The sequence below is a fragment of the Lolium perenne genome, chromosome 1 (assembly GCF_019359855.2).
Source record: "Lolium perenne isolate Kyuss_39 chromosome 1, Kyuss_2.0, whole genome shotgun sequence".
Taxonomy (NCBI): Eukaryota; Viridiplantae; Streptophyta; class Magnoliopsida; order Poales; family Poaceae; genus Lolium; species Lolium perenne.
This window is the reverse complement of record NC_067244.2, coordinates 143,510,716-143,530,678: the sequence shown is the minus strand read 5'-3', so window position 1 is coordinate 143,530,678 and position 19,963 is coordinate 143,510,716. Positions and strand designations below refer to the sequence as shown.

The following is a 19,963-nucleotide window of genomic DNA, read 5'->3' as shown; positions in this document are numbered from 1 at the left end:
CTTGCTTAACAATATAATTATCAAACTCATCTAAGCATTGAGCAGGAGGTTTTGAATACGGAATATCTTCCCTAGTAAAGCGTTGAAGAGAATTTACCTCAATCATGGATGAAGGGGGAATTATCTTGCATAATTCTTCTATGGGAGGTAAGTTCTTCACATCTTCAGATTTAATACCTTTCTCCTTAAGAGATTTCTTGGCTTCCCTCATATCTTCATCATTTAATTTAATCAAACCCCTCTTCTTCAATATCGGTGTCGGGGCTGGTTCAGGTGTAGTCCAATCATCATGATTCCGGCCTATTTTAGCCAATAGTTCTTCAGCTTCGTCTGGAGTTCTTTTCCTGAAAACACAACCAGCACAACTATCCAAATATGCCCTATACTCAATGGTTAGTCCACTATAAAATATATCAAGTAAATCATGCTTTTCCAAATCATGTCCAGGTCGAGCTCTGATAAGAGAACAAAATCTTGCCCAAGCTTCAGGCAATTTCTCTCCATCTTCCTGGTCAAAACTATAAATTTTCTGCAAAGCAATATGTTGAGCACTAGCAGGAAAGTATTTCCGAAAGAAAACATCAAGCAAACCACTTGGACTATCAATAGAATCAGGAGGTAAACTATTATACCAAGTTTTAGCATCATCCTTTAATGAGAAAGGAAAAAATTTAGCAACAAAATAAGTACGCATCTTGATATCATCAGAAAATAAGCTACTCAAAGTAGAAAGTTCATTCATGTGATCTACAACACTTTCTTTTTCAGTACCACAAAAGGGTGTTTTCTCAACAATAGCTATATGAGATAAATCAAGAGAAAAATCATAATCTTTATCCTTAATGTTTATAGGAGATGTGGAAAATTTAGGATCAGGAGACAGCTTATATCTAACAGTATGTTGTGCAAGAAACTTTTTAATTTTACTTGCATCAGCAGTAGCATTGCATTTAACAATAAAATCAACATCAAGTTCCACATAATCTTCATCAGGATCATCACTAGAGTATTCAACAGACTCAGGTGAATTAACAGGTGTAGCAATATTTTCATTAGGAGTTTCAGTATTTTCAATTTGTCTAGACCTAGCAATTGTAGCATCTAAAAAAGATCCTAACGAACCACTATCGTCAAGCACAACAGAAGCATCATCAAAATTATAAGAGTTTTCAGATTCAGCAGAAGTACCAGCATGTGAAGCTTGTGGTGGTGAAACAAGTTGACTTATCACAGATGGTGAATCAATAGCAGAGGTACTCAGAGTTGTACCTTTTCTTGTAGTGGATGGTAATATGGTGACTTTAGGATCGCAAGATTTACCCATAATGGAGAATTTGCAGCGAATAATATCAATCCAAGTGAACTTCCAAATAAAGCTATGCTCCCCGGCAACGGCGCCAGAAAATAGTCTTGATGACCCACAAGTATAGGGGATCGCGACAGTCTTCGCGGGAAGTAAAAATTACAGATGGATGGTTACACATAGATATGAACCTTGAATTCTATGGATATTCACATAGGTAGAGCTAAAACAACTGCTAACCATTTAATTACGAGACTAGCTGAGATAGGATTTGCATCTTTCTCACATCTTAATTTGCATCATACAAATGTGAAATAATGCATGTCGGATAGATATTCTTGCATGATTTGTGGTAGATAAAGGACATGTTATACAAGCATAACTATAAGGTTATGCATGGACATGGCCGAATAGCAACCAAGCTGCGTTGTCCCTGTATGCAGTCTGCACTTCAATGTTGCAGCCTATTGTTAGTAACCCAAGCGTTTCCTGAACATCATCACTTGAATGGCAAGCCATGCATAATTTCAGGCCATGCCTGGCCTTCTTTAGTAAGAAGCAATCGTCTTCACCCATTCCATCTTTGTAATCTATAATAGTCTTGTTACTGATGACATATGTGCCTCCTCTTATATGGAGATCAGACAACAATTTTTTCGCCAAGTCATTTATGGTCCGCTGATTCGTTTGTTCAACACGCAACACCTTACAATTTGATCATCATTTAATAGTAGTACAATTGTTCGGTTGTCCATGATGCAAAGGGATCTCCGTACGATCATTTTCTCTGTGGTACAATTGTTATATTGCTCCGAGGGTTATCTGTATAGAATACTATAGGAGCGTGCCTTACCTTGCTTGGTCAATCCTACCATTGTTTCACCATTCCAGTGTTTGTCGTATGTTTATCCATTGTGGAATTAGTAGTGCACTTTGGAGCTGTCTATGGAATGAACCTGTGAATGGATCGTAGCGAACAAGAGGGGGTGAATGGCGCTACGGCAAGTTTTAGTCTTTTTCAATTTTTATGCAACGGAAGGTAAAGGTGAGAACTTTAGCGATAGGGGTGATCCTACAATGATTCTCGGACAAGTGCAACAAGTAAATGAATCAACAAGATAACGAGAGTAAGGAGCGAGACAACCGGGGGCGCGGAGGCGAGGCGAGGTTTGTTTCCCGCAGTTCCTTCCACAATAGAAAGTACGTCTGCGTTGAGGAGGTGTTAGTCTCACACAAGAGACTAGACGGCCACACTACGGAGGAAGGCCTCACCTTCTTCGAGAGAGCTCCACGAAGGTGCTCTCCCTCTTCCACTAAGGCACCGGTCGAGGCGGTGATTCCTTCACAAGGTTGGGGCGAGCTCCACACACAAGGATGCTGCCAACACCCTATATATGGAGCTAGTACATCACCAAGCTAGACTCCATAGCTGCACATCTCCAATGCTCCACCATAGGAACCCTTCTCCAATGCTCCACCATAGGAACCCTTCTCCAATGCTCCACAATAGGAACCCTTCTCCAATGCTCCACAATAGGAACCCTACCACCAAGATCCACTAAGGAATAGCTAGTATTGGTAAAATCTCTCTTGGTAGAACTATAGATCGGGGTCTCCTCCACCACTCCTCAAAGTTTGGGCAAGATTGGTTGGATGGTGAGGGAGATCCCCAAGGATTAAGCTTAGTAACAATGGAGGAGAGAGAGAGGGAAGAGATAAAATCGTGTTGGGGAAGAAGGAGCCCTTAAACAGGCTCTCCCAAATCCAACCGTTATGTCCAGTTTTTGCCTAAGCGGTACTACCGCTTCTGGGAAGCGGTACTACCGCTCTGAGTTCGAATTCCCCAGATCTGGTCAACGTGGACGCAGAGCGGTACTACCGCTGGAGGTACCGCTCGAGGTACCGCAATGGGGTCCAAACCTTACTGGATCCAAAGCGGTACCGGAGCGGTACCAGAGCGGTACTGCCGTAACTAGTTTACGGTACCTAGGCGGTACCATGAGCGGTACTACCGCTCGTGAGCGGTACTACCGCTCCAGGTACTGTAGGGGTACCGCAACTCGTACTGTGGGACACTGCGAGCGCAGAACTCAGAGCGGTACCGTGGGCGGTACCTATAGGGGTAGAGGTACTACCGCTACAGGTACCGGTAGTACCGGCCTAGCTAAAACTGGTTTTCTCCCCTTTTTCTCTCCATCCATGTCACCTCGCTAAACACACACAAAACCAGAAAACCTATCAACTACGCTTCAGTCTTCTGATCTTGACGTGTCCAGCGAGATCACCGTGCTCTTGCAAATCTAACAATGATACTCACGGCAAACGGTGAGATTACTCAAGTGTTGTCATCAAACACACAAAACTTGGGGTTTAAAGTTTGCTCTTACAACCTGGTAGTGTCATTAATATGTCCAATAAGTCCATGACTAATGAAACGATAGTTTACTAAATCGTCTTACAAAATGTTTTCTTGTTATATAGGATGGTATAAATTATTATGTAATTTTGTCTACATGATTCACATGACACAAAGTCCTAATTAGATTAGCTATTTAGTTCATGCAGCTAAGTGTGGCAGTTGTTTACATATACCTAAGGTCGAGTGATGATTCCTTGCCTTATGTGTGACAAGGTATCGACATGTCAATGCCTACGGATTGTAGACTAGGGTTTCCCTGGAAGTAGAGGGCAGGTAGATCTCGAGGGTTTCAGCCGGAAAAGTACACAACTGCTAGAAAACTACGGTTGTGTTCACAATGAGAATTGATCCTTTCTTTGTCCCTCGACTCCCCCTTATATAGGAGGCGGATCCGAGGGTTTCGTATTGTACAAGTTACATATTCCGGGAGACTCTTTGAGTTCGACCCGTAAAGTTACAAATCTCTTTATTCCTAATACAATTCTATCTTTCCATATCCACAGCTAATTGGGCTTCCGAGCTTCGTATTCGTCGACTCATGGGCCTTCAGTAAACCCCGGGTACCATATTCGGCACGCCCATTGGGAATGGCTATGTCAGTAGCCCTCGAGATTTTGCTTGAATCGAAGAGTCGAGTAAAATCTCCATCATTACAATTAACACATGATTTATTCGAATCGCTAAACAACTTTCATAAAATAATCATATATTGTACAGGGATTACGGTAGTTGGGGCTAGTTCATCTGACGGATCAGGTATCAGTTAACTACTCTCGTGGCAATCCCGCAAAAACCTACTTCAAGATCAAGTCCCTGGACATGATCTCGGTATACTGGCGTAGTTCGACATGTGCCGCTTAAGATCTTATCATATGCCGAACTCCAGTCATATTTTATCGGGTACCTAACGCATCCGTTAGGATTTTTCTTCGCATCTGTTGATACAAAAAAAAGTAGCAGAGCGCATTCATGTGCGATACCACGCCACACAGGACGGATCCAGGGGTCTTACCTTCGTAAAGTTTTACAGCATTCAGAGATTTAATCGCGACTGGGGCGCTCTGAGAATATATTGTCGAGTGCCTTTTTCGGCTGTTGGAATGGCACATTTATTCGAGTCATATGATGACTCCTATATTTTTCATCTTGTCTTCCCGATGGGAGTATATGAAGAGTTATATCATAACTCGAAATATGCTCATACTGACTTCTTCAATTTCATCGGGTACGCGACCAGCGTTCCCGATGGGAGTAGCCCCCGAGGCTACAGCCAAGTGCTTGTACTTGGTTGTAGGCTCACCTTTTTATTATCTTTGTCGCTATATTGCCAATTTTTCCAATTTTTCCATCTTTATCGGGTGCGCGGCAGCGCTCCCGATGGGAGTAGCCCCCGAGTCTATGGGCAAGTGCTTGCACTTGGGCATAGACTCAAGTTGTACTACTCAATGAAGAACTTGACAATATTTTTGGGAGCTGCCCCCTTTTTATCGACTCCTGTTCGAAGACTTAATGAAACCCCTGCACTCCCGATGGGAGTAGGCTCCACTCGAGTCGCAGAGTCGACTTGAGTCTACTAACATTTATATACATACAAAATCGAATGAAATTTCTGTGCTTTTTCTCTTTTTCAAATTCTTCGAGACCGAAGAGACACTATTTTCTTCGTTAAATATATTATACATGGATATTGGTAAATGCGGCTGTTTCATCTGACGGATCAGGTACCAGTTAATTGCTCTAGTGGCAAATCCGAATAAACCTACTTCAAACTCGCATCCCCTGACACGAATTCGGGATACTGGCGTATTTCAGAACGTGCCGCTTTAGGACTTACCGAAACTGAATTCCAGCAAAATTACCGGGTCCACAACTCGTCCGCCGGGATTTTTCTTCACATCTGTTGATGTGGATAAAGTAGCATAGCGCATTCGGGTGCGATGCCACGCCACACCGGACGGATCCTGGGGTCTTACCTTCGTGGCCTTTTTACGAGTCACGGCATTCGGAGTTTTTACCGCGGCGGACGCGCTCCGAGAATATGTTGTCTAGTGCCTTGTTCGGCTGATGTAATGACCCATTTTTCGGGCTGCTATGTTTTGTCGGATAGGATCTTGATGCTCCTTCTATATTGCCTTGCTATATTGAATTTTATTTCTTCGGGTGCGCGACCAGCGCTCCCGATGGGAGTAGCCCCGAAGCTACAGCCGAGTGTTTGCACTTGGGTGTAGGCTCAACTTTCTTTATCGACTTCCTTTAAGTATGTTTTCACTAGAATATGTAATTGGAATAAATGATGACTATATGGACTCGAAGATTTTTCCTCCTTTTTTTCCTTGAACAAAATTTCGTCGTGTCCGCCCTGAAGAAAATTTTGTCGGGTCCTCCCTGAGGAAGATTTCGTTGAGTTCCTCCTTGAAGAAAATTTCTTCGGGTTCTCTCTTGAAGACAATTTCTTTGGGTCCTCCCTGAAGAAAATTTCATCGGGTCCTCCCTGAAGAAGATTTCGTCGAGTTCCTCCTTGAAGAAAATTTCTTCGGCTTCTCTCTTGAAGAAAATTTTATCGGGTCCTCCCTGAAGAAACTTTTGCCGAGTTCCTCCTTGAAGAAAATTTCTTCGGGTTCTCTCTTGAAGACAATTTCGTCGAGTTCTCTTTGGAGAAAATTTTGTAGGCACGGTTCTTGTTTTGTCGACCTGAGACGTAAAGTGAAGAAGTATGGTGCAGCCCCCGAGTGTTGGGTGCGGCGAAAGTAAATGATAATCAACTTTATGTAAATCAAAGGAACACTTAGCTTATTGGACACGACGGAGTCGACGCGCGATGAAGTATTCGAGTGCAGAGAAGAAGTCGAGCCAAAGTAGAAACCCCCCAAATAGCGAAAATAGATGTCGCCATATTGTTGATGAAGAAATAGCCGAGCCCCCGAGCGCTGCTGGGGTGATATCATGATTGTTGCTTAGGCGCCGTTTTGCAGTTGTGACCCGCGGCGAAGTTGCTGTCGAGCCCCCGAGTATTAGACGTGACGTCGGAAGAAGTTGACGGAGTCGCGGCGTCATATAAGGTGAAGCCATTTAGGATGAAGCCATTAACAATAATATAATATGAATTCACTGGAAATTTACACCATTGGAGATGAAATCATTTGAAGATTAAACCGTTGAAGATTAGGCCATTGAAAATGAAGTATTGGAGATTAATCCAAGATGAAGTATTTGAGATGAATCCACACTGAAGATTACGTAATTAAATATGAAACATATATTGAAGATGAATCCGCCGATATCATAGAGGATAAATCCAATTACCCGAAGAAAATAGATCCAGTAATAATCATAGATGATAAATCCAGTGACCCGACAATACGTTAGGTAGTATTATATTAGAGGAAACCAATGATAACCTTCTAAGAGGAATTCGAAGAAGATAAATCCAGTAAGCCGAAGAAGATAAATCCATTGGGCCGAGGAAGATGTATCCAGAACCGAAAAAGATAAATCCACTAAGCCGAAGAAAATAAATCCACTGAGCCGAAAAAAATAAATCCACTGAGCCGAAGAAGATAAATTCATGATGAGTCTATGGATCCACGATCATTGTTGAAGTTTGACCTATGCATGGTGAGTGCGAGATATCGAGTGCGCGACGGCAGATGCGTGATGGTGAATGGAGTCAACACAGTAAAGTAGTCGAAGCTTATTCCCGATCTGCAGTTATATTACGGCGCAAAAAAAACTGCCCGCAAATAATAGTACGAGCCAAAAAATATTTAACGAAATAAATTTTGCAAGTACTAGTTAATTGAAAATATAACACCTGATGATTATTGTGCCGGACGGCGAATTTGTGGCGACGAGTGGGTACTTGCGGGAGCACACTGGCGAAGAGTCGAAGCTGATGGTTTTTTGTCGGATGAGGTGTTCTTGTTCTCAATTTGATTGATGTGCGTGCGTATCTCCTCATCTAGAATTCATGTTGAAGTATACAGATCTTGCAGGAACTTTCTCTTCTATGTGGCAGTAATAATACCAGAGGGATTTGATCCATGTCTATCACGTGAGACGTGTCTTGCTTTTTGCCATTGGTACTTGATCAATGATCCGTCTAGTCGCTTTAGTTCCTCCGATGATCCCATGCATCTTGATTTTCTCCGCGTGCCGCTGTAACAGAACCGTCTAGAATTCAGCCACGGACAGTTGACAATAATTTATATCTAGACAATGAATCGTCGTGCCGCACCATGGAGAGACGAGCTGTAGCATCCAGGATACCAATCGAAGAAGCAAAATAATTATTATATGCTTGGAAATTTCGGACAGATCCTGTGAGCCCGACTTCAAATCGATACTTGATCGCGACAAGAACCTCGCAAGAAGTTGATAGCGCCTGAGGCTGTTGAACTGGCCAGATGCGATCTAGGTGTTGATGATACGGATAACGAAATCCAGTCGTCGCGATCCCTACAGATGACGTCAATTGACAATGTATCGACTTATCAATGCCAACGAATTGTAGACTAGGATTCCCGTGGAAGTAGATCTCGAGGGTTTCAGCCGAAAAAGTACTCGATTGCTAGAAAATTAGGGTTGTGTTGACAATGAGAATCGATCCTTTCTTTGTCCCTCGACTCCCCCTTATATAGGAGGTGGAGCCGAGGGTTTCGTATTGTATAAGTTACATATTCCGGGAGACTCTTTGAGTTCGACCCGTAAAGTTACAAATCTCTTTATTCCTAATACAATTCTATCTTTTCATATCCACAGCTAATTGGTCTTTCGAGCTTCGTATTCGTCGACTCATGGGCCTTCAGTAAACCCCAGGTACCATCTTCGGTAGGCCCGTTGGGGATGCCTATGTCAATGTGCTATTTGCCTCTCTTTACCAGGTGTGCACCATGGAGGCCATCGGACCTCGACGCAAAGATATACTAGATGCAATGATAGATGAGCTTCAACTACCAAAGTCAACATCCTGACAATTATAAAACAGATGATATCATCACTGTAGTGTTATTTCCATCAGCAAAAAACCTGCATAAGAGCTTTGGACCATACTATTGTCAGCGCTATCCACATAGCTATGTCCGTGCAGCTGAGAATGAAGCAGTGCATGCTGCACTTCAATATACTAGTAAGGGTGCACGTGTAACACACGTCTCATAATCTATAGTATAAATATATAATTTGAATTCAAAAAATAGCGAGATTTTTTTACCAAAGCACTTAAATTCGCTCTCATGTTCCAATATTGTATGTGTGTGTGATATGCAGACATATCTTTGCCTCAAAATTCCCTATGCACAGACTTATACCGCGTATGTATTATAATTAGTGATAAGGTAAAAATACTTAAAAGCAACAACTAAATAACATTATCGTTTTTATGATTCTCTCGTGATGTTCTACCTACTTATGCGATCAATAATGCTATGTTCCACGAACAGATATTGTTTATAGCTTCATTCTCTATCAAGGAGTAATCAAAGTTAATTTAAAATAATGATAAATGTTGAATAAGTATCATGATACGGAGCAAAACACAACTGCTCCGATATATTTCCCTAAATTACTCCATGAAATATAACATTGAGAAAACACATGATGACATTATTTAGAAATTTGAATATATTCCATAAATAGAATTATCAAAAATTGAGTATTTCTCAAAATCCTCAAATGATCATGACACAATTTTTCTTACACACTTGTGACACGTTCCCCAACCAAAAGCAAAATATCTCTAAATCGGACACGTCTACTGCACCTGCACCACACGACTCCTCAGTCAAGGTATATTTTGCACACAAAAAAGACTCCAATCTATTAATAATTATACATAGCAGTACAAAAAAATCCAAAAAGAAAAAAATGCAATGTAATTAAATTCACAAATAATAAAGGCTACTCAAAACTTGATACTTGATTATATATTTATTTTTAAACTCAATGGGATCCATGATGTTTTTTTAATTTGATCGGTTTTTTTGATAAAGGGAATATATTAATATCAAAAGATACCAATTACATCCAGCCTCTGCAACAATGCAGCACCCTAATAGCGGTACGGATGCACACAACCAAAAAAAGAAAAGAAACTAAGAAATAGAAGTCCTGCTATAGCATCCTAGGCTTTGCAACAGCAATACAAACCACCACCAAGACAACGCCTGAAATACAGAATCTCCAAAAACGACGCTTCAAGAAGGAAACAGTGCACCAGCACCGTCGTCGTCCGACCAAAGATCTTAGGTTTTCACCCTGAAGATAGTCCTGCTCTCAAAACAATGCCTCCAACAAGGTCATTGCCAGGCACAACCAGTTAAGTCCAGACCTTGGGTTTTCACCCTGAAAGGTAGGACTCTGAACTTCACCTGTGCTGCCGCCCCCACTTCCATATGATTGCTGCGAAGCCCGGGACACCAAGCAAGTCCCTCAACAACGCGGGGACTTAAATCTCCCTTAGCTAGTCCTCCGCTCCGGCCTTCATGTTATTCCCTTCATCTGACTGCATCATGGACCAAAATGTCTCTTGATGCTAACACAGACTAGAGCTTCGCGCCGCTCCCTCCAGAACCAATCGGCCGGAATAAAATCATGGGTGCGCACGACCGAATACCACCGATCTAGAAAACTCCAGGCAAAAAAAGCATTGTTACATTCGCCGGCAGCGCCTTCCGGAACTCAACAATCCTGCCAGATCGAGAAGAGCGAACCTCTAGTAAGTCTTCATCTTCGCCCAAGAGAGACCCTAGGACCACCGCCTTTATTCAGGTCGGGCCCCCATGCCGGCGACCATCCCAGGCTGGCCACAGAGACACCAAGCGAAGATCGCGTTTTCCGGAGACACCACACACGTCCTCGGCACTGCCGCAGCCGATAGCCAGCCCTCCACCAACGACATCAGCCGTCGTCGGCTTCCACGCCTCTCCACCTCGCCGCCAGAACGCGGTGATAGATCGAAAGACCCACCACCACCATCCGCAGGCCGACCATCTCCGGCGAAGAAGAGGGCCGCCTCCACCGTCAAACCCAAGGCTGCTACCCCGGGCGACCTCGTGCCGCGGGAGAAGCCCAAGATCACCTCCACGCACCGGCGAGAGGCGGGGGATAGTCGCGCAGATCAAGGACCTGGTCACCGCCCACCACCAGCCACCTCCGGCGTGCCGCGGTGAGGAGCTGACGGGAGGCGGGGGACCAGAGCGCAGGTCAAGGTCTGGCCGGCGCCGCCCAGCACCATCCACGTCCGACCCGGTGGCAGCGTCGAGGAGGGATCCCGGCCGCCGTCCCCAGCGCGGCAATGAGGAAGGGCCGCCGCCGCCACGCCCCGCGGTCTTTGCCCGGTGGCACTACCGACGGCAGCGGCGGGAGGCGGTTAGGGTTGGGAGTGGGTGCGGGAGGGAGTTCGTGCGGGATCGGTATTTTTGGAGCGGGATGTTTAGTTAAGTCATGATACTTCATAATTTTTTACCTTACATAAGTAATTTTGTTCAGAGTGAGATCTTCTTTATAAAGCTAAAGACCAGACTTGGTTTGTCGATCTAACGATCTCAAATAATATCGTGTTTCCTATGTTCCAGGTCCTAGAATGGGTGCAGCCTACCCCATCTAAAGTAGAGCCTTAAATTCGTTCCTCTACAATCCAGAGCAGTCCAAACATGTACCGCGATCTGGACGGACAAAGAATGTTGTACACTTGAGTTTCCAGGTTCTTCCGTTCTTGATTGGCTCTTTCTATTGTTGTTTATAGATCGTGGGTCCTGCGCATTGATCCGGCAGCGAGAGCCGCCTTGGTTGTAAGGGCATGCCCAATGCACTGCCCTAGAGGTACTGCCTCACAATTTTAGTTAGGTTCATGATCCAGAGACGGCATCCCACTTCGTCGTGGAGCCCTATCATGATCTAGAGACGGCATCGATGATCGAACGGGCGGCTAGAGCTCAGGGAGCATCAGTTGAGTACGAAGATTACTATCCAACGGCTCAAGTGGTAAACAAGTATAGATACGGATCTGATCTCGTCAAACCTGGCGAGCTCGCGCGTCTAGGGACTCAGATGCGAAGGTTGCATGAATGGTACCTGAAAGCCTGTCGAAAAGGTGATGCCTACCTCACGGTGTATCTTAGAGATGAGCATTACTTCCGGGGGAAAGACGAGATAAACCTTGAGTTAGAAGAACTGTTTCAGTTATTCAATCAAGACGCCCTCGACAAAGCTGTCATCAGTTGCTACTGCATGTAAGTGATTTATTTATGTAATTAAATCTGTAGCTCAGCTCATTCATTTGCACTAACAATTATCCTCACTATATTCTTTGTGTACGCTATACATTTAATTATGCAGAATGAAGAAGCTCGAATACAAAAGAGGCAATCTCCTACCGCTGGGGTTCATAGACCCAAACACAGTTCATGAAGTTACGGTTCGAGACTTCGCCAAGGACACAGAGGACAACATCGTAATGTTTTTAGAGAAGCAAGCAGACAAAGAGGATATATTCTTTCCCTACAACTTCAAGTGAGTGTTATATATAACATACATTATGCTTGTGCACCTTCCACTTTATTCTCGTAATCATTGAGCTATGCTTGTGCAGATTCCACTTTATTCTCCTAATCATTGATCTTCACAAAGGAGTCGTAAAAGTCATGGACTCGAAACGTAAAGAATATGCGGAATGGGCGGACATGGCTGCCATCCTACAGAGGTAGTTTCAATCAATTTCGTATTGGCATCTTCATCTGTTCTAATTCGACGATATCATCAACTAATCAATTACTCATTTACTCATTATTTTTTGCCGGGCAGGGCTTGGAAACGGTTCATCAATACTGTTCCGGGTAAATGGAAACCGGAGCTTACATTTCAAGATTACCCTGTAAGTAGTACTATATATATATATAGCTATGTCCGTGAAACTCTATATATGATATTTACTTTCAATACGATGCTTGATTATTAGTTTGATCGAACTATTTTTTCGTAAAGTGTATGAGGCAGGAACCCGGGAATAACTTATGTGGATACTACGTCTGCACCTTCATTCGTGACATGGCATGTCCCAAGGGTGGGGATGCCCGTATACACCAGACTCGTGTACGATAACAAATTTTCACAATTAATCTTAATTAGTACCATCTATTGTATTGAGTTCCATTCATATATTGATCTCCTTTTTTAAATATAGATGATACGCCTGCGGGACACTTTCATAACGGAGGATCAAATACGAGCAATTCAAGAGAAAATCGCGGGATTCTTTATTACCGAGGCCATTACCCCAGGCGGAGAGCACTATCGGCAGTTCATGACGATTGAGGATCTTCATAGAGGCCTATAGATTTAGTAAAGAGATCCGACTAGCTTTATATTGTAAATATGCATGCATTACGTGTACTGTTGACGATGTCTATATATATTCACGACGATTTTTTGTGGTTTCTTGAATGATATATATGCATTGCTGAAACTCTGCCGCGGCAGAGAAACGCTGGTACAGCCTAAACCTGTGCCGCGGCAGAGAAATAGCAATTCTCTGCCGCGGCAGAGAACCCCAGGCACGAACCGGGACTAAAGGCCATCCACCGCGAGCTCCCTGGCCGCACCACGTGTCGAGGCCTTTAGGCCCGGTGCAACTTTGAACCAGGACTAAAGGGGGGACCCTTTAGTCCCGCCTAATTGGTCCCGGTTTGGGAACCGGGACTGAAGGCCCAAATGGACCGGGCCTATAGCCCCGTTTTCCACTAGTGTCAGGTGGTCCAAAGTAGGTTCGGATGAGGAGGTAGCCTCTTCATTAGGAGGCAGCCTCTTCAGCCATAAAGTGAAAACTGAGTGAAAATGTGAGAGAGAAAGAGAAAAATCAAATCAGCTTTTGAGAGAAAAATATATTAATGGGACCATAATATGGCATGCATATGTCAAAAGTTTTATCCAAGACTAGTTGGACAGCTGCCTTCATTGCTCATGCCCTAAAGCACCACGCTATGTGACCCAAAGTTAAGTGAAAAGATGTGCACGCCACATGCTGCCACAGTCCTGCATCATACGCACCCGTTCCAGAGAAAGGTCCCAAGCCATGTTGAAAATATGCCAGCAAGATCTCCTGAAGGAGAATTTAGAGGTTACAACATTTTGTAGATTCAAAAATTGAACATCGGGAACAGTTATACATACAGGGACCATTACAGAGACATGAATGGACAACTTGTATCATAATATTGTTTTGTTCCCACTAACCAATATGTCAAGTAGTTGCAGAATATACCAGAGTTCGGGCATACCAACTTCAACCACTATGTCATTTATGTTGCAGCTGATCTGTACAAATAGCAGCGTGATCAAAATGAAGATACGTTTGATTCATTTTTTTATCTCCGAGGAAATGTTAAATCGCTTGAGAATGTTCCAACTCGTATGATTTTTTAAAATAATACAAAAGAAGTTCATAGCAAAGCATATATAAGTGTAGCTTTAGAGAATCGAGAAGTCTTACAAGTCGTTTAGTATCCATCATTTAGGCCTGAAATCCTGGAATTTATTTTGGAATTCCATAGGTGGACTGTTTGAATTGGATCGTTATTTCATTTAGTAAATCCAGCAAAATAACGCCATGGGTAAACACGATTCCGAGCAGAGACCTATCATTTGCATTTCTCTATGGAAGCTATTTACAAATTAAATATTAAATTCTGCTGTCATTTGCAATTCCTGTGGCAATCAAACAAGTGTCTATTTCTGGAATTACAATGTAAATAAAATGAATACATGTATTCATTTCAAAATGCTACAAATAAAAGGAAAGCCTGGCATCCAAACGACTTCTTAAAGATTTACAAGTACAACTTATAATCCAGATGGTTAGTGATGATTAATAGCGTGCCCATGGTGTGTACACTACTTAACTTTTTTAAATCCAGATTGTCGTGAAAAAAGGTTTTACTGATAATTAAAAGAACAGACATGAAAAATATCTACTGGAATATGTATTTTGAAAACTTGACAGCAGAATAGTCCTACCTTTCATACCACCATGAAGAATCAACTAAACCATTGGGTTAACTTCAATAGCATGTTCTTGCCTCCGGGGGCATTCTCAGGAGCTGCTCTATTCATGAAGGAAAATTACTTTTAGAATTATTATTGGTGATTCATGATTCATGAATCACATGCCTGAAAGAAATAATGTACATGAAAATGTATCTATGTTGTGGGGGGGGGGGGGGGGGGGCGGCGCCCGCACAATTCTTACTAATTATAGTCCTTCAACTCAGAAGGCACGTACGCGGATTTGCATGGGAGAAATATGAATTCGGGGCAAGCTTGATAATATGACACTAAGGCGCTAAGGTGAACTCAAGAAAACACAATATTACTGGTAACAGCGTCATTGATCATGGAAGAAGGATTGCTACTACTCACCAAACTTTGGAACTGAGCAATGCTTTGTTTCTTTAAGGCATAGTTTCCTGGTTCATATTTGAAAGTGTCGGACTACGTGTTGTCTGCTCAAGCATGAGCTGCTGCTCTTCAGTCTAAAAACGAAAGATCAGAAAACATGCAGTAAGGCGCTAAGGTGAACTCAAGAAAATACAATATTTCATTTGTTGATTTTGTGAACACAAGAACTACAAAGCTAATTGTACACAAAATCATTTAACAATGCTTAATCGTGGACAAACACACCACAACTAACATTTATTTTTGTTTCTTATACAGAAATATGTGAACATAGAGTGGTATACATGGGCTCCGAATAAATAGCTCTAAACATTATAGGGAAGTATGGTGACAAGTTTCTCACCTGGAGCTGGTCATGTGAGATAGAGCACGTGGAGCCCCTGTGCTAGATAAACACTTGTCAGGTAGCAGAAATAGTGGACATGTTCAGGAAAAAAATAGATTGTCATGGTAATGACCACCCGTATTTTGAGATTGCATCTCCAAAGATAACTTCCTTATCACCCCTGAGATGTTGACATAGATGTCAATCTACAATTTAAAATTGCAGTAATGGAGGTGAAAATAACTGTTAGAAACAGCCGATGAAAACGTACCGAACTTTAAAAAAAAAGGTTAATCTGTGTATGATACCTCAGCTGCTTCGGTATGAGATTATACTTCTCCGGATCCTTTATGGTCAACTATTTCCACTGGGTAACGGTCTCTGAGATCTTCCGAGAAAAGTTTCTTACCTAAATAATCGTAGCACAATTGTTTAACTAGATGATACCCCGCGTGTTGCTGCGGGACATCAATGCGCCAAAGACATAGTTTATTAACAATTAGATGCATTTTACAAAGATATAGTAATAATATATAACAAAAAAACCATTCCCATTGATCTCTCACAACAATTATAAAATATAATTGACATGAATGATAGTTCTCAATTGCTCAAATTATTGAATACAATGTCGTTTTCAAAACTCAGTACAAACCTTGTCAAATGACGGGAACAATTTCAGTATATCATTGATTCAAGTGGTGTCAATATGTATGACAACAAATAGAAAAGAACCAATGTAATGGGGAAAAAGGAAATCTAAAGTATATTGATCATCCATACTGTTCACTTAACTTCACTATTGACCAATGAAGCCCATCAATCTGGCATTTCCTTATTGATGACTTGGCGGCATCAGGAATGAAGACAGAGTATTCTTCTTTTTTTACTATCATCTGAAACAAAGGAGAAGTATTGATTAGAGCTTGTCACCGCAAAAATAAAACCAAACTATTATCTGTCCATGCACCAAGGCAGAAATATAACGCCTTAACCATGGCATGTCTTACTGTAAAGGTGACATCAGAAAATTCACACAAAGTGATGGGTATTAGTGAATGAGAAAATATAACTATATATTTGAAGGGGTAAAGCAATGGCGATAAGACACCTCGTACAGGTAGTACATATAGTAGATTAAGCACTTGCTAAATAAACTTATGCATTTGAACACTCGCTGGATGTATGCACCGCCCTAAAAGCTGTCTCACGTAAGACGATAAGTAAATTAAACAGATTCATTATTCCAACAATGAAGAAATGGCTGAAGATTCAGTATACTATAACATACAATGGACTGACCGTAGATCCAATGCGGTTGGCAGTAGTATTATATGAAAATGTCTTCTTTCCATTCCTTGGTAAAGAACAGAAGACTGACTTCTCTGCATTCCTTGGTAAAGAACTGAAGACAGACTTCTCTGCAGTCTTCATATATGGTACAACATCACCTGACTGAATTGGAAGATAAAGAGGGCATCTTGCAATATACTAAATTGAATAAAAGGTGGATAGCATCACGATTGTTGTGCTAGTGCTGTGGGTAAATAATGTCTACATATTCATAGAAATAGCCAAGGTCAATCAAACTTGATTCAGACCTCAAAAGATATGCTCAGTAGTTGGTACGTAATTGCACATAGCTGAGCAAGAATGCAGACATGAAGAACCTTCTTGTGACTCATGGCCAAGATTGTGTATTGAGCGAATACATTCATACATTTTGTAACACAACCCGGAGCAATGGTACAAAAATCAACGCAGAATACTTCTTTTTCTAATGCACTTGTAACATTAACCTGCAAGAAGAATACAAAGCATGTGCTTAGAGCACCAATTGTATGCTGTTGACAGAAGTTATTCAGCTAGCATAATTTGGAGGACCTTTTATCCCACTATAAATGGCAGCCCAATCGAGGTTTGTATGAACCACGAGACTGTCGGAAAAAAGTTCCTTATGGTGGCAGCGATCCTGATGAAAATATAACATGCTGCCATGAAAACAGCGGCTTAAAACTGTGAGTCATCGTACATTAGAAGATCATCAGTTAAACAATACACATATGATTGATGCATAAAAATCCAGGGCATGGATGTCAGTTCGTGTGGGAATTTTATCACACAGCAAGAAAGTAACATGATTGCAGAAAGTGGCAAGAAGATGGAGGTGGATTAGAAGATGAACATGAACACAAATGAGGGACCGAAATTTTACTATGAATGCAGAGAGCTACTCTTACTTTGGAGATTCGGAGAGCACGAATTTTCCAGATCTCTACCCGTGGTGTTCCTCAACGAATTTCAGATGCGGGTGGTCGCTTCTCAACGAATTTTGTGGATCTCGAGCAGCTTGTATAATCCAACCAAAATCCAATCAAATCAGGTGGCAGGGAGATTTATGGATGAACTCTCGAGCCAGGCGGAGCACAACCTAAAAGATTGACAAACATATGGTGAGGGATTGAAAAAAATAGGAAATTAAAATGGGGAGCGGCCATATATGGAGGCCCGAGCATGATGTCCTGGTTTTTAACTTGGAGTCAGCAGCAACGGATGAGTTCCATCGATCTGTCTACTAACCTGAAATCCTGAATTGACGCGCGGGATGAAGTGGAGTGTTGGCGCATGCCAGGGCTCGAGGTTAGTTTCGTTCAGCACACGCGTTCAACCCGGCGATGAGCGTGGATGACACAGGCCAGCAAATCCGCCCCATGGAGTGAAAATCTGATAAATCAGAAACCTAAGTGGGATGGCTCACCTGTGGGGTAGCCAAGGTCAATCAAACTTGATTCAGACCTCAAAAGATATGCTCAGTAGTTGGTACGTAATTGCACATAGCTGAGCAAGAATGCAGACATGAAGAACCTTCTTGTGACTCATGGCCAAGATTGTGTATTGAGCGAATACATTCATACATTTTGTAACACAACCCGGAGCAATGGTACAAAAATCAACGCAGAATACTTCTTTTTCTAATGCACTTGTAACATTAACCTGCAAGAAGAATACAAAGCATGTGCTTAGAGCACCAATTGTATGCTGTTGACAGAAGTTATTCAGCTAGCATAATTTGGAGGACCTTTTATCCCACTATAAATGGCAGCCCAATCGAGGTTTGTATGAACCACAAGACTGTCGGAAAAAAGTTCCTTATGGTGGCAGCGATCCTGATGAAAATATAACATGCTGCCATGAAAACAGCGGCTTAAAACTGTGAGTCATCGTACATTAGAAGATCATCAGTTAAACAATACACATATGATTGATGCATAAAAATCCAGGGCATGGATGTCAGTTCGTGTGGGAATTTTATCACACAGCAAGAAAGTAACATGATTGCAGAAAGTGGCAAGAAGATGGAGGTGGATTAGAAGATGAACATGAACACAAATGAGGGACCGAAATTTTACTATGAATGCAGAGAGCTACTCTTACTTTGGAGATTCGGAGAGCACAAATTTTCCAGATCTCTACCCGTGGTGTTCCTCAATGAATTTCAGATGCGGGTGGTCGCTTCTCAACGAATTTTGTGGATCTCGAGCAGCTTGTATAATCCAACCAAAATCCAATCAAATCAGGTGGCGGGGAGATTTATGGATGAACTCTCGAGCCAGGCGGAGCACAACCTAAAAGATTGACAAACATATGGTGAGGGATTGAAAAAAATAGGAAATTAAAATGGGGAGCGGCCATATATGGAGGCCCGAGCATGATGTCCTGGTTTTTAACTTGGAGTCAGCAGCAACGGATGAGTTCCATCGATCTGTCTACTAACCTGAAATCCTGAATTGACGCGCGGGATGAAGTGGAGTGTTGGCGCATGCCAGGGCTCGAGGTTAGTTTCGTTCAGCACACGCGTTCAACCCGGCGATGAGCGTGGATGACACAGGCTAGCAAATCCGCCCCATGGAGTGAAAATCTGATAAATCAGAAAGCTAAGTGGGATGGCTCACCTGTGGGGATTCATATCAGAGCAGGGGCACCGCCTCCCCAGTTATGGTGGGGATGAGGATGATGGAGACAACGCAGGTCTAGTGCTTTTATGGGAGAGAAGAGGAAGATTTGTTCCATCGGTTACTGTTGTTTGCAGGAGTCTACACTACTTAAAAAGAACGAAGGTGTTCCTTATTCTGCCAAACACCCCAATACGTCACAAACTTTCGTCGTCCGGCTTCGTAGCTTCGCCGCCCGAGAGCGCACATGGGCCAAAGCCCAACGAAACCCTTTCGCTGGTTCCGTCGTCATATTCTCGCTTGGTCCCCGAGGAAACCCAAACCTATCTTCTCCACGACTCCACCGCCGCCGCCCCTGCTCGAGAACCGCACACGACCGACCACATCTCGACAGGTGACAACCTCCCTCCGTCTCCGCCCCTGCTCCGGCGGTCGCGGGCGACCCGCACTGGACATGGGATAGGCGGCGGCACCGATGCGTCTTCCAGTCCACCGGAGACGTGCAGGATGGCAAG

At 42.7% G+C, this 19,963-nt stretch overlaps 1 long non-coding RNA gene across 5 annotated transcripts; it reads right to left on the bottom strand.

The window, feature by feature from the left end:
• Positions 1-16,100: 16,100 nt before the first annotated feature.
• Positions 16,101-19,561, bottom strand: LOC127306624 (uncharacterized). 5 transcript variants are annotated; one of them, XR_007854761.2, is made up of 7 exons: positions 19,271-19,561; positions 18,931-19,121; positions 18,076-18,681; positions 17,736-17,926; positions 17,380-17,486; positions 16,798-17,294; positions 16,101-16,391 (listed from the first exon to the last, which is right to left on the bottom strand). It is a non-coding gene; the product is annotated as an uncharacterized lncRNA (long non-coding RNA). The 5 variants fall into 5 exon arrangements; XR_007854759.2 differs by having other exon boundaries at positions 17,380-17,926; XR_007854755.2 differs by having other exon boundaries at positions 16,798-17,486.
• Between the last annotated feature and the right edge of the window lie 402 nt (positions 19,562-19,963).